General features: G+C 35.1%; 1 non-coding gene across 1 annotated transcript; it reads left to right on the forward strand.

Annotated features, from left to right (window-relative positions):
- Positions 1-15242: 15242 nt before the first annotated feature.
- On the forward strand, positions 15243-15349 carry LOC128035826 (small nucleolar RNA R71). The gene has a single exon (XR_008192373.1). It is a non-coding gene; the product is annotated as a small nucleolar RNA R71 (small nucleolar RNA).

Consider the following 15349-nt stretch of genomic DNA (forward strand, 5'->3'; position numbering starts at 1 on the left):
AGCTGTCTTAGATATCATTCCTTAGTAGAAATTTTTTAGTTATTTGATCCCATGTGGTAATGGAACCTCGTGGGAAGGAATTCAACCACTGTTTAGCTTTGTTCCTCAACGAGAAAGGAAACAACCGTAGGTGAATAGCATCGTCAGAAATGCCATTTATCTTGAAAGTGTCACAAACTTCCAAAAAATTAGCCAAATGAGTATTTGGATCTTCGTCTTGAAAACCATCGAACTAAACAAACTGTTGTATCATCTGAATAGTGTTCGGCTTCAGTTCGAAATTATTTGAAAGAATGGTGGGTCTCACAATACTCAATTCAACCTTAGTTAGAGTGGACTTGGCATAATCATACATAGTACAAGGTGCAGGATTCAGATTTTCATGATTCGCAGCAACCACAGGAAGTAGCTGATTATTCTGATTATCAGCCATCTCCTCAATAACAATAATAACATCCTCTTGTTCTTCCACTATACTTTGTCAATTCTACCTTGATTCTCTACGGTTTTTGCGAGCTATACTTTCAATTTCACTATCAAATACTAATGGTCCTGACAGGTTTCTTCTAGTCATAAACTAAAGGAACCTGCCATAAGCAAATAAAAGAAAAAAATTAGAAAACAAAAATTAAACTAAAAACAAAAAATAAAATGCAATAAAGATAAATGGCTAAATTAATAAAAATCAAGTGTTCCTAATATTTAAGTCCCCGGCAACGGCGCCAAAAATTTGATGGTAACTAAACTAACTATAATTACGACAAAGACAAGCGCACCTATCAAACAATAGTATAGCTATGGTGAGTAGAGTATCGTATCCACGAGGACTAAAGTACTAGTAATAACCATTTTTCTATTATTTAGCCGATAAGTTGGTGTGATTGTTTTTAATCTAAATTTACTAATCTAAATTAACTAAGAACGCAAAAAAAATGAAATAGGAAATAATCGAATAATACCAAAGAGAAAGACAATACCCAAGAAAAAATCCACCTAGACTTCACTTATTATTCTGAAGCTGAATTAAACGATTTATTCACTTGTGTCTTGATCCGTAGAAATCCTTAATTTATGTTAATATCTCTTTCGAGAGTAAGAACTACTGACTCTAGGTTGATTAATTGAAATCTCTTTCTAATTAAAACCCCTATTGTCGCATTAACTCTACCTATGGATTCCCCTATTAGATTTGACTCTAATCCAGTAGATTTATGTTGTCTTATTTCTAGGATTGCATGCAACTCCACTCAATTATGCTAGATCTACTCTTAAACAAGGACTTTTGCTCTACTGAAATAAGCACATTAAACATGAATTAATATCCCAAAAATATTAAAACACAAAATAAGCATACATAATTGGGAACAAGAATCAAGTTTTTATCATGTAATTCAGAAATCAAATAATAAGATTCATCATAGGTTTCATCTTCCCTAGGTATCTAGGGAATTTAGTTCATAATCTGAAATGAAAACATCTAAAGTCAGAAAAACCATAAGACATAAAGAAATTCACTAAAACTTTGAAAGAAGTTAAAATGAGATCTTCAATCTTGAAGGAAATCTGCTTATGTGTTGGCTTCGATGGTGTTCTTCGAGTAATTTCTTCAATCTTCTCTGGGTGCTCCCTTAGGTCTTCTTCTAATTGTTATTTATAGACTGTAGAATGCTTAAAAAGCCTTAAAATTGGGTTTTTTTTCGTGTGTTAGGGAAGTAGGTTGTGAAATCGACACGGGCTGGCACATAGGTGTGTGGCCAGCCCGTATGGGAATGCTCAGGCCATGTGGATGCTGAAAATAGCTTTCTTTGCTCGATTTTGGCTTGTTTTTCTCTCCTTCTGCTCCTTTATGCTCACATAAGTATAGAAACATGAATCTAAAGGATTAGAAGCATCAAATTCACTAATTTACATAATAAATCATCCAAAAATTGTTAAGAATTAAGAAGCATTAAGAATTGGATTAAAATATGTTACTTTTATGGCTTATCACTCCCTAAAGCCAATTTTGCCCCTTCAAGGCTATCATATGGCATCATCTCCTCTCTTTTGGATAACTTGGATGGTTTGTAATATTGAATAAGGGTTTTTTTTCTTTGCGTGGAGGATACTCTTGTATCGATTAATAACTTAATAAATTGAAGTAAATCTTGATCATTTAATTTTGGCCTAATTTATTAATCATATGATAGGGTGTAAGGTGTTAAATTTGATGCCTAACTATATCACATATTTTACTTAAATTAAAATGAGAACTTACACATTATCTCATTTTCATCATTATTATCTAACATAAAGTAAGACACCGTATTATATTTAATATTAAATTATTTTATATTAAAATTATATAAGTAAAAAGCTAAAATAATAATTGATAAATTAAACTCTTTTAATTTAAATTTATTTATGCTCTCAATTTTATTTGATTTGAAAATTAATTTCTTTAATTATTGTAGAAATTTAGACGTACAAAATTATGGCAACCTGTGTTGCAATTTAGACGTACTTCAGTACTGATGTGGACTTTTTAGAAACTTTTATGAATTTTTTATAGAGTACAAGTGGATTGCCGCATAAACTGTTACGTCGGTTACGTTAAAATTATAATAGTTTAATAAACTTTTTTGTAGAAAAATAATTTAACTAAAACTTAAAGGTTCAAAGCAAAAACGATCTATAAAAATTGAATAATTTTGTTTTATTGACAATTTTGATATATATAAAAATAATATTGGTTATTTATATTTTTATTAAGTAGCAAATGTAGGACATGTTGGACATGTATTTATGTATAAGGAACTGAATTAAAAGAGCTTTAAGTTCTTAGTGGGGCAATAATCTTGAAGGAATTAGGAGAATTCTTTTTGGGCTTGGACTCTATCTTGCTATTTTAAAGGATAATAAGGATCATTTTACCATTAAAGGCTCATTTCCAACTTTATTTACGGAAATGGGCCAATTTTTTATTATTTACTAAAAAGGCTGATTTTAGCAAAACGCGTCCACGTAGGAGAGTTTTTGGGGGAATTTTTAGTAAAACGCGTCCCTGGGAGAGCGATATTCTCATGTCAGCACAAAACGCGCGAATGTTGACGCGTTTTGCTGACGTGGCAAAATTGCTCCCCCAGGAACGCGTTTTAGCCCATTTTTTTCCCAACGGCTATTTGATTTTTTGACCGTTGGGGTGTCCAACGGTAAAAAGAACAAAAAAAAACCCTATAAAACCCCGATCCTATTTTATCACACATTATTTCTTCAATTTTCCCTCAAATTTCTCTCTAAATTTCTCAAAGCTCTCTTTAATTTTGGCAAAAAAGCTCTCTTTAATTTTTTTCTGAATTAGAAATTTTTTTATAATTTCAAAAATATTTGATCGAGTTAGCAATGGCCAGGGAATTAATTCGTCTCGATCATAAACATATCTCCGTCGAACAAATGAAAATGGTAAGGATTAATTTTAATTTTTAAATCTTATTTAATATTTTTTCATTTATGTAAATTTAATTAAATTTTATTTTATAATTTTTTATAACAGACTGTAGATTGGGTGTTACAATGCTATATTCGTAATATGTTTGGTCCACTATCACTGTTGATAAAGAATTACTTGCGGGAAGCAGGTTCTTGGTACGTGGCCACTATAGGCCGAGGGTGCAAGTTGGACCCAAAACTCATCAGCGCATTGATAGAGAGGTGGAGACCCGAGACGCACACATTCCATCTTCCATGCGGAAAGTGTACCATCACTTTTGAGGATGTACATTTACAACTGGGATTGCCGGTGGGCGGGTCCACACTCACCAGGTTCGTTCAATCTACTGATTGGGGAGCCATATGTCATGATCTTTTGGGTGAGATTTCAGATAATATTTACGGAGGTTGGATCGAGATAGGCTGGTTACAAGATACATTCCTGGAGTTGGGGAATGATTCGATTGAATTAGAAAGAATACGATATGCTCGTGCATACATTCTTAAGATGATTGGAGGTTATCTGATGCTAGAGTTATCACGAAACCTCGTACATTTGAGGTGGCTGCTAAAACTCGTTGATTTTAGAGCAGCTAGCAAATTTGGTTGGGGGTCTACCGTGTTGGCAACATTATACCGGGAGATGTGTGGGCGACGCCACCAACTAAAGCCAAAATGGGAGGTTGCCTATTACAACTACAATCATGGGCTCGATTTTGCTTTCCATTTTACGTCCTCGAGTGGACCACCCATATACATTTCCCTTCATAACGATGTAAACATAATATTAGATTTTACAATTATTACATAGATTTAAAATATAATTGTATGCTAAAAATTTATTTAATTAGGTGGAACCATTCGGCGAGTTATGTTGGAATACCTACCGCTCTTAAAGATAACGACTTCTATTAGACCAACAGTCGGAAGCGCAAGTAAGTATTAAATAATATATATACATAAAATAGTCGTTTCATATTATTTAGTATTATGTATATAACTAATATTTTTATCATGCTCATATAGTTTCAGTGGACACCATACGAGGATCCGAAAATTTGGGTAGTAATTCCGGATGAATTCTTTCAAAATCTGAACATGTGGCATATGAAGGTCTCATTGGTCAACAATGCTACCGTGGAGCTACACCAGATGGATAGAGTGTTGCGGCCATTTGGCTTTCGACAATCGATTTTCGTGGCACCTGAGGTGCTCGATGATGAGCACAAAATTGACTTACGGCAATCGAATACGAATTGGCCAGTATACTGGTCGAAATATATCAAAATGTGGGAAAATAGGTATGGTCATATACCTACTCGGGAACTGATCATCATTCTAGAGTTAGCGTGCGTGCCGGATTACATGCCACGGTTTAGGATACATGGCAAGCCATATTTACTGTCAGAAGAGCAGAGGCGTCGACAAATTCATGTTGAAAGAGAGTGACGAGGCCTTTTAAATCCAAAGAGAAGGGATGACGACACGAGTCCATCAACAGTGCCCACACAATCATCGAGCCCAAAGCCGTAATCGATAACACCCACATCACAACCTCTTCAAATTATGCCAGGTGCGTATCCTTGCCCTTATATGTATCCTAACCCTTATATGTATCCTTTTCCCAGTCCTATGCTAGGTTGGAATGCATGGCCCAGTGCATATATTTTCCTGATGACTCCGACTCAACCAACGGTATATAGGCCGTCGTCGCAGGAGGGATCGCACGAGGCTCTATCGGGGAGCTCTTCTCATTACCAATCACCATCGCCTTATGGGATTCAAACACCTCTGTCGTGGGTGATTCAAACACCTCCGCATTCTTTATTCTATCAAGGCAGGTCATCCTCCCAACACCCACAACCACAACCCCTGCTAAAGCAACCACAACCCCCGCCGGAAGCTAAACCAAGGAGAAATCCAGTGCGTAACCGTCGACAACCCCCATGTGGCATTGATTTTGACCGGCACCAACATTGATATTTTTTAATATATTTGTACAAAATGTTTTTATATTGTTTAATTTAATAAAATAAAAGTTGTTTTTAATATTTTAATAGTAATTTATTTTTTATATTTTTAATTTATTTGTACACACTATTTTTATATTATTTCATTTAATAAAATAAAAGTTCTTTTTAATATTTTAATAGTAATTTATATTTTATATTTTTAATAAAATAGGAGTTCTTTTAATAAGACAATATTTTTAATATTTTTATATTTTTAATAAAATAGAAATAATGCAACATAGTTTTATTACAACAACTATAAACTATTTCGACTTGGACATGATCGAATTGTCTGACCTGGGTTCCTACACCATCCGCACAACTTCTGTTGGTTCCTTCTTTCCCGGATATCCATATTGTTACATACTCTTCTTGAACAAACTCGACCTTTTGGTTTGCGACGCAATTATCTATCCAGTAACAACTTAAACAGAGCAAGAGATAGAGACGACCACTTACGTTCATCTGGGACCGGTGGGAATACGTGTCTCCACACATTGTACATGTATTCTATTTTGTACACTTCGTCGACATATCTCATAGGATCCAAACGGAGTTTCTGACAAGCTGCAATTACATGACCGCATGGATAACGAAGTGCATCAAACGTCCCACAATCGCAAGTCCTATTTCTCAGGTGTACACGATATTGCCCGCCTGTAATACCTTGGTTCAGTCTATCAAACTCCGTCACACGAAACCATAGGTTGTCGCAATCGTGACACACTATGTGCATGGTGTTGGCTCGCGCCTTCGCCTTGTTAATTTCTTACAATACCTTCCGGCACCATACATGGCCTCCCTGCATTTGGCCTTTAAAACTCGCTGCTCGCTTTGAAAATAGTGCCGTTAAATGAAAATATGTCTCTCACACAACCAAGGTTATCGGCAAATGGCGCGTTCCTTTTAGAACAGAATTTATGCATTCAGTCAGGTTTGAGGTCATATGACCATATCGTAAATACTTGTGTCCACTGTTCGAAAGGTATATTACAGAGGTAGTCTGCGCCTTGTTCGTTAACTGAAGGCAAAACATTAACTTAGAATAACTGCAAACAAAAGGTTATTTCAACTTGCATCTATATCTTAATTTCTAAACAGGGGTGAAATTAGAATTTTTTTTTTAAAGATCAGAATTGAAATTATAAACTTTTGGAAGGATTAAAATAAAATTTAATATTATATTAATTAATAAATTATTTGTTTATTTATTTGTATACATGATTTTAAAATTATTACTTAATTTTAAGCTTTGTTTGATAAGCTATTCAAAAAGAAATTAAATCAATTAAAATTAATATTTTCAATGATTAATTTTCTACGTAAGGTTGATAATTCAAAATGAAAACAACTTAATAGATTTTTTCTATAATTCAAAAATTATATTTATTAAATAATCTAATTATATTACATACTTAATTTTAAGCAATATATCAAACATATATTATAACTTAAATTAAGTTTACAATACTTAAGTATGAAACATTTATTTTTTCAACACTTAATTTTTAAGTTTACTAATAGCACCTCAGTAATTCTATTTCTAACAACCCATTTCTTTGTAAGTTTTTGGGCCCAATAACCAAAAGGACTAACAACATAAATCAAGATAGATTATTTATTTTTGAGATACTTCCTTGGAGATCTCTCTTGGTGCTTCTTCACTTGCTGCTCAAGCTACACAAGAAAAAAAAGCAACTTTTTGAGGGACAAAAAAAGGGTTAAATAGGAATATTATTTTCTAGAGGGCTCAAAATCTTTTTTTTTTCATTTCATCGAGAGGAGTTTAGAAAAGAATTTTATGTTTCGCTAGGGGCAATGCCTTTACCTATGCCTTGGCTATGCTTCAATCCCTTTTGAATACTGTTAAAGAATAATGTATCTTCGAGATTTTGTCCTTCATTTTGAAGAGAGCTAAGAAGAAAATATCATTACATAATTAATTCTAAGAGAATCGCATGAGCTGATGGTCACTAAACTAATTATAATTACGACAAAGGAAAGCGCACCTATCGAACAATAGTATAGCTATTGTGAGAAGGGAATATCGTATCCACGAGGACTAAAAGTACTAGTAATTACTGTTTTTCTATTATTTAGCCAATAAATTGAAGAAATTGTTTTTAATCTAAAATTAACTAAAGTAATTACTAAGAACACAACAGAGAGTGAATTGGGAAAATAAACGAAGATAACCAATGAGATAGACAATACCCAGGAAAGAATCCACCTAGACTTCACTTATTAATCTAAATCTGAATTAAATGATTTATTCACTTGCGCCTTGATCCGTAGAAATCCCTAAATTATGTTAATATCTCTTTTGAGAGTAAGAACAACTGACTCTAGATGGATTAATTGAAATCGCTTTCTAATTAAAACTCCTATTGTCGCATTAACTCGCTCTATGGATTCCCCTATTAGATTTGACCCTAATCCGGTAGATTTATGTTGTCCTATTTTTAGGATTGCATGCAACTCCAATCAATTATGCTAGATCTACTCTTAAACAGGGACTTTTGCTCCACTGAAATAAGCACATTAAACTTGAATCAATATCTCAGAAATATTAAAACAAGAAATAAGCATACATAATTGAGAACAAGAATCAAGTATTTATCATGTAATTCAAAAATCAAATGATATGATCTATCATAGGTTTCATCTGTCCTAGGTATCTAGGGAATTTAGTTCATAATTTGGAATAAAACCATCTCAAAGTTAGGATAATAACAAGACATAAAGAAACGCAATAAAACTTCTAAGGAAATTGAACAAAGATCTTCAATCTTGAAAGAGATCTGCTTCTGAGTTGAATCCGGTGGATTTCTTCGAGTCTTTTCTTCTTTCTTCTCTGTGTGTCCCCTTAGGTCCTCTTCTAATACGTATTTATAAACTTTAGAATGCTTATAAACCCTAAAAATTAGTTTTCCCGCGTAAAAGAGAAGCAGGGTGCAAAATCGACATGGGCTAGCACATGAGCGTGTGGCTCACATAGACGTGTACCCAGCCCATGTGGAAATGCCCATGTCATGTGGATCTTGAAAATAACTCTTTTTTTTCGATTTTGGCCCCTTTTTTGCTCCTTTCACTTCCCTATGCTCACCTAAGTATAGAAACATGGATTTAAAGGATTAGGAGCATCAAATTCCCTTATTTACATAATAAATCATCCAAAAATGCGTCAAGAATGAGATTAAAAAAATGTTACTTTTATGGTTTAACAAATATCCCCACACTTAAGTGTTTGCTTGTCCTCAAGCAAAATCCTCAACTCACAATTAAAAATTAATTTTTGTCAACTTATAATTCTCAGCAATAATATTTTGTCATAATTCACAAATAATCATACATTGATAATTCAACTAAAAGAGCACTAAAGATTCAAACAATCCAAGTCGAACATTTTTAAAGCATGAAAACATAGGTATTTCCCCTTATCTAATTAATTACCTTTAATTCAAAATTGACAAGAATCGACATCCTCACTAAAGATTCACTCAAATCACTCAAAGTGTTTAAGGTTCAAAAATATGCACTCAATAGTCAAACATGAAAAGTCATTACCATAGGCTTGCATGAAAATCAAATCTCCACCACTATAAAATGAGATAATACACAAATCAAAAGTTCTTTAAGCGGTTGTAATGGGGCTTAGATTAAATGTGAGGAGAAAGGCTGAAAAATATGTTATAATCGAGATCGAATTGATAAATTACCAAACTAAAAAAAACAAATGTTGAATTAAAAGCAATTACATCAATAGAAACTATTCAAGAATAACACGACCTTCTTATCAAAATATGAATTTAACTGTTCAAGCTCAATTAACATAGAATTAAATAATAATCAACAAATATGTATATATATTTTTTGAATTTTCTTTTTTTTTCAAATAATAAGAAATAATTCAACAACTTAAACAAAAGGCTTAATCAAACAATTAACCAAATCAAATCTCAATAAAAATAGAGTCAATGAAACGAGAAAAATTATCAATGAACAAAAAATGAGTTATGGGTTAACATTAATGGGTAAATCAAGAAACGGTGTGTCACGCTCAAAAGGGGTTCACTAAGGGTTAATTATGTAGTTAGACTTTTTATGGGATAAGTGGGTTAAAACCTAAGTGCCTTTATCATCTCAGTATATCAAATCAAAGGTGTGGTCTCGACAAGAATAATCAAAGCAAGTTCTAGAAAAACAAATCAATAATGACACACTCATAACCAAAAATAAAAATGAGCAAGAAAAATGTATACTCTAAAGGCTTAAAATCTCACAAAAAAATTATGGTTTTTGATGTCAATCCTGCAAATCTCAAACTTCAAGGTAATACCTCAATTCAGGGAAACAATCTAAAAAATTTTAATTCTGAAAATAGACTTATCATGCTTGATTCTCTCATGTCTCAAAGTTTAAAACAACTAATGCACAAATATTTATAAATTTAATCTAAAACACATCAATAAAAATCACAAATCGATAAAATTTCATTCTAATAGTAGTATGAGAAAATTACTTAACCACAAGACATAATTCAAGGATTTTCTAATAATTATATAAATAACCTCCCCAAACTTAAGATGTACATTGTCCTCAATGTAAAAACATAGATAATCATAATATAAAAAAAATATTATAAGAGAGGGAGAAAAGTGAAACTAGCCTGAATATTGGATGAAATCCCCAGAATAGTGAAAAGTGGAATTGTAGAAAAATCTAAATGTAGAGCACGATTCTGAGCAAACTAATAAGAAAATAAACACAAATAGTGAAGAAGATTATGAGATTAAAACTTGATTAGAACAACCATAAAAATAAAAATATAGTTCAAAATATAAAAACAAAATAAGTGTAAGAAAATAATAATAAACATAAAATAAAAAAATAAAACAAATGAACTCAATCGTCCTCATCATCAAACACATCGGGGTCGCGAGTCGTCAGTGCTGAAGAGGAGATATGGAGATGCAGATAGATGTACTGCAATGTCACGTCAAATTTGTCGAACCTTTGAATGCCATATTGCTCAAAGTGAGCGAACCGCTCGGGGAGGTCCGCTAAAGTAGCAGTAGAAGAAATAAGGTGGTGACTCAAAGGTGAAGGCTGTCGTGGGTCCTCGTGATGGAGAGGGACATCATCAGTGAAGTCCTCGGGTTCATTTTGAGTGTCAAAATGAAATAATCGATACTGATGAGGATCCACTCCATGACACCGCTCGATCATCCTTATATGAATCATGCTCGAGATTCCCTGTGGGGACATCTGGCCGACGAGTGTAAGTGAAGAGGACTGCTCCAGTGTGTCGAAGAGACCAAAGTGTTGAGCAAGGCGAGTCACATAAAGGCCTAAATATATGGGGCCCTTCCTGTGGCGGTCAATTTTATGGCGGAAGGCTAAAGCGATGAAGTATGCCAAATCAAATATATTCCCGGTGGCCATGCTCCATAGAAAATAAGCATAGTGAGTACTAACGACTCCGGTGCTCTCTCTCCTACTGGTCAAAGTGTAAGCTAAAAGTGCATGAAGATACCGTAAAGCTGGAGAGAGGGAAGTCGCCTTCGAGCGACTCGCGTCATAAACTGTTTGACTCGTTGTAAGCTTTGCCCAACAATGAGATGAGGTGTAATGGATATGCCATTATAGATGGAGAAAGTTCTCAGCACTCATAAACTTCTCAGTGTAGAGTCCCATAGTAGCATCGAACTCGAGGACACTCATCTGACGCACCAGGCCATCGAGTCTGAAAGTAAAGGTGCCTGGCTCATCATAAGTCGTCACAACCTGCTGTAGAATAAATGTAGAACAAAACTCCAAAGTAAGATCTATGTATGTGGGCTCAATGATGGAGAAGAAACGGTCCCACTATGCTGTAGCAATAAAGGCACGCATGTGATCAGCTAGGTGAACCCACTCTAAAGTGTCCCAATCAATACAGCGGCCTAGGTCGAGTGGTCGCAATCTCAGTAACTGAAATAATTCCTCTTGGGGACCCGCTGAAAATCGAAGATAGGGATGGGGGACCTCGGCGAAGGTGCTTGAGAAAGAGGTCGCATTAGGGGTCTTCCACTTTTTCGAAGTGAGGACAACAACCTTAGACTTACTTACAAGTGTTTGTCATGGTGTATCTGCAATAAAGTGATCAAATAAATCAAATTGACAAACCAACATAATAGGCACAAGCTAATAAGAAATAAACATCCAAGTTTAGCTCAACAATTGGACTAAATAGAAAATTGACTAATAAGCAAAATGCTACTACCAAATAAAAACACAAGATAAAACTAATAATGATCAATATAAAATGAATAAACAAGCATAGTATGAATAAAATAAAAAAGAAAATTAACTTAAAACAAACTAAATGCATAATACTGCTGAAAGAAGGGAAGAAAATAAAATAGAAGAAAATAAAGGAAAATAAAATAAAATATAAACATGTCTAGACCTACATTAAGAATAAACAAAATTAACATTAAAGAGACTAAATAATCAAAGAATAAAAATAAGTAAAAACAGTAAAAATAATAAAATAAAATAATATTAATAAAGAAATAATAATATAGGAAAATGGGCAAAAAGGGGAAAAGAATGACAAACGGCGGTTCGTATGGCCGGAGTTGTGAATGGCAGTGACTGGCGTGAGGAGAGAGAAAAAGAACGCGGAGGTCTTTTGTGGTGGTTGGGGTGAGGAGGAAGGGAAAATGGGGTGAGGATTTGAGGTGCAAGAGGGCTAGCGAGATGGATGAAGGAAGGAGAAGGCCGAGAGGGGTAAGGATGGGTATGGCGGTGGGTCATGGGGGAAGAAGAGAAGGGAGGAGACGGTGTGAAAGGAAGGAAAAAAAGGAAGAGAAGAAGGGCGTGAGTGGTGGTATAGGAAGAGAAAGGCCGAGAGAGGGGGTCGGTTAGTGCGGACGACAGTGGAGCGGCATGGGGGTCGACTGGTGGCCGGACGGCGAGAAAGGAGAGGGAGAGGTGGCGGCTAGGGTTTTGGTGCTTGGGGAATTAGGAGAAAGAAGATAAAATAGAAAAAATGAAAATGGGAATTAGGTTTTTTTTAATGATGACACGGTTGTGTAAAAGCCCGTGTTAGGCCACACGATCGTGTCACACGCCCGTGTGGCTCTTCCCAACCCGCGGGTGATAAAATTTTTAACCTAGTCTTCACATGGCCTTGGACACACCTTTGTGTTCTACATGGCCGTGTCGCATGGCCATGTGCAACCTCCTTCGCTTCTCTCACGCCCGTATGACCTCCTACATGCCCATGTGGCTCAGTCGTGTGTCGCACATGGCCGTATACCTTGCCCATGTAACTCTCTGACTTGTTTTAAAAAAGAAAATTTTAGATCTAGGTTCCACACTCCCTAGGACACTCTTGTGTGTCTAGGCCGTGTGGTCTACACAGCTGTGTCACACGCTCGTGTGGACTATTTTAGGCCATTTCTCTATCAATTTTTGTAAAAAATAAGTCCCACGATCCACACGGTGAAGGACACGACCGTGTTTCCAGGCCATGTGGGTCACATGGCCATGTCGCCAGGCCGTGTAACTCACTATCGAACCCCTTTTAGTGCACACAACCTAGGATACGCCCGTTTGTCCAAGTCGTGTGGGTCAAAAATTTTTTTTTTGAAATTAATTAATTTTAAAAATATCATATAAAATTAAGAAAATTAGATGTGTTAACACTCAGGTTGCCTCCCGAGAAGTGCTTATTTAAAGTCTAAGACTCGACTTACCTCGTGTTTACACGATCACGGTGGTTCGTAGAGTCAAAACTCCTCCTTCTCGCTGTCAATTCTATTATTAAAATAAGGTTTAAGTCGAATAATATTTACCTTAAAAGTGTCAAATTCAGAATAAGTTACCTCAACTGTACCGTATGGGAAGACATTCAATACCGTAAAAGGAGTTACTCCGTTTACATTAAGCTCTGAGGGGGCAATTCGAGGGTTTGTTTTATCTAACAGTACCTGGTCCCCAGCCTTAAATTGATTCATTACATCCTTATGCTCGTCATGGCATCGCTTTGGCTCTGCATCGTGTATCCTCGATTTCTCGTTGATATGTGTCCTCCATTCGTCTAGTTCATCGATCTGTAACATTTGTTATTTATGAGTCTTTTTGTTTCTGTCACATGGAATGGAATGTGGCTCCATCACATTTTTTCGAGGGGCTTTCCGCAAAGAAGTTTGAGACACAATGTTATTCATATTGACAGAACTTGTATAATCATCTCGATCACTAGATGTCTTAACAAAATTACGAGCTTGGAGTGTAATCGTATCATCACCTACACGAAGTATTAATTCACATGTACCAACATCAATAATAGTTCTAGTAGTTGCTAAAAAAGGCCGACCTAGAATCAAAGGTATGTCACTATCCTCATCCATGTCTAAAACAACAAAACCAACTTAGAATATGAATTTATCAATTTTGACAATAACATCTTCAATAACACCCCTAGGAAATCCAATGGTTCTATCTACTAATTGAATACTCATACTAGTTTATTTGGGTTTCCCAAGACCTAATTGCTTAAACATTTTATAGGGTATGACATTAATACTAGCCCCCAAATCAGCCAAAACATTATTAACATTTAAACTACCAATTAAACAAGGAATAGTAAAAACTCCCTAGATCTTTCAATTTGTTGGGTAGTTTATTTTGCAAAATAGCTGAGCAAACTGCATTTATCTCTATGTGCGACGAATCATCTAACTTGCGTTTGTTTTCCAAAATCTCCTTTAAAAATTTAATGGAATTGGGCATATACGAAAGAGCTTCAATAAACGGCAAGTTAATATGTAACTTTTTGAAAAGTTTAAGAAATTTATCAAATTGTTCATTTGTGTTGTCTTCCTTTGTCGCGTTGGGATATGGCACATGAGGTTTATATTCCTTATCGACTGATTTTTGTTCATTTTGGCTTACCTCAACCTTACATTTACTTACCACACTTTCTTGCCTCGGCTCTGGTTCAGATTCAACTAACCTTTCTTCATCTCACATAGTAATTGCATGAAGCTGCTCCCTTAGGTTAGTTTTGGTATTACTAGGTAAGCTACCTTGTGGTTATTTTGAAATCAACTTCGCAAGTTGACCGATTTGGTTCTCAAGCCCTTGAATCGACGCTTGTTAATTTTTAAGTGTTGTTTTGGTGTTTTAGAAGCGGGTTTCTGACACCAAAATAAACTTCATTAACATCTCCTCAAGATTCAGCTTTTTCTCTTGTTGGTAATGTGGTTGGAAGCCTAGAAGGATTTGTGGTCTTTGGTTTCCCTGACCACCCCAAGAGAAATTGAGATGGTTCCTCTAACCTGCATTATAAGTGTTACTATAAGGATTATTCTAAGGTCTAGAATTGTTGACCATATAGTTGATTTTCTCATTTTCTGTGCTAAGACCGTAGGGTAAATATTCTGGATTGTTCATTCCTCCTCCATTTGCATCGCATTGAATCACCGGATGTACCTACGTAGAAACACATAAACAATCATTTTTCTTATTTAATTGTTTTACTTGATTTGATAACATGGTGATTGTATCTATGTTGAAAACATTGGCTGCTCTATTAGGCTTTGTCCTTATGACTTGCCACTGATAATTATTCAGTGTCATCTGCTCTATAAATTCATAAGTCGCTTTAAGTTTTTTATTATTCAAGTACCAACGGTGGCTGCATCCATCAATTGCCTACTTGAAGGGTTCAAACCATTGTAGAACGTTTGAACCTGTAGCCATAGAGGTAAACCATGGTGAGGGCACCTTCTCAATAAATCCTTATGCCTCTCCCATGCATCATATAAAGTCTCTAAGTCAATCTGCACGAAGGAAGAGATATCATTCTTCAGCTT

The sequence above is a fragment of the Gossypium raimondii genome, chromosome 12 (assembly GCF_025698545.1).
Source record: "Gossypium raimondii isolate GPD5lz chromosome 12, ASM2569854v1, whole genome shotgun sequence".
Taxonomy (NCBI): domain Eukaryota; kingdom Viridiplantae; phylum Streptophyta; class Magnoliopsida; order Malvales; family Malvaceae; genus Gossypium; species Gossypium raimondii.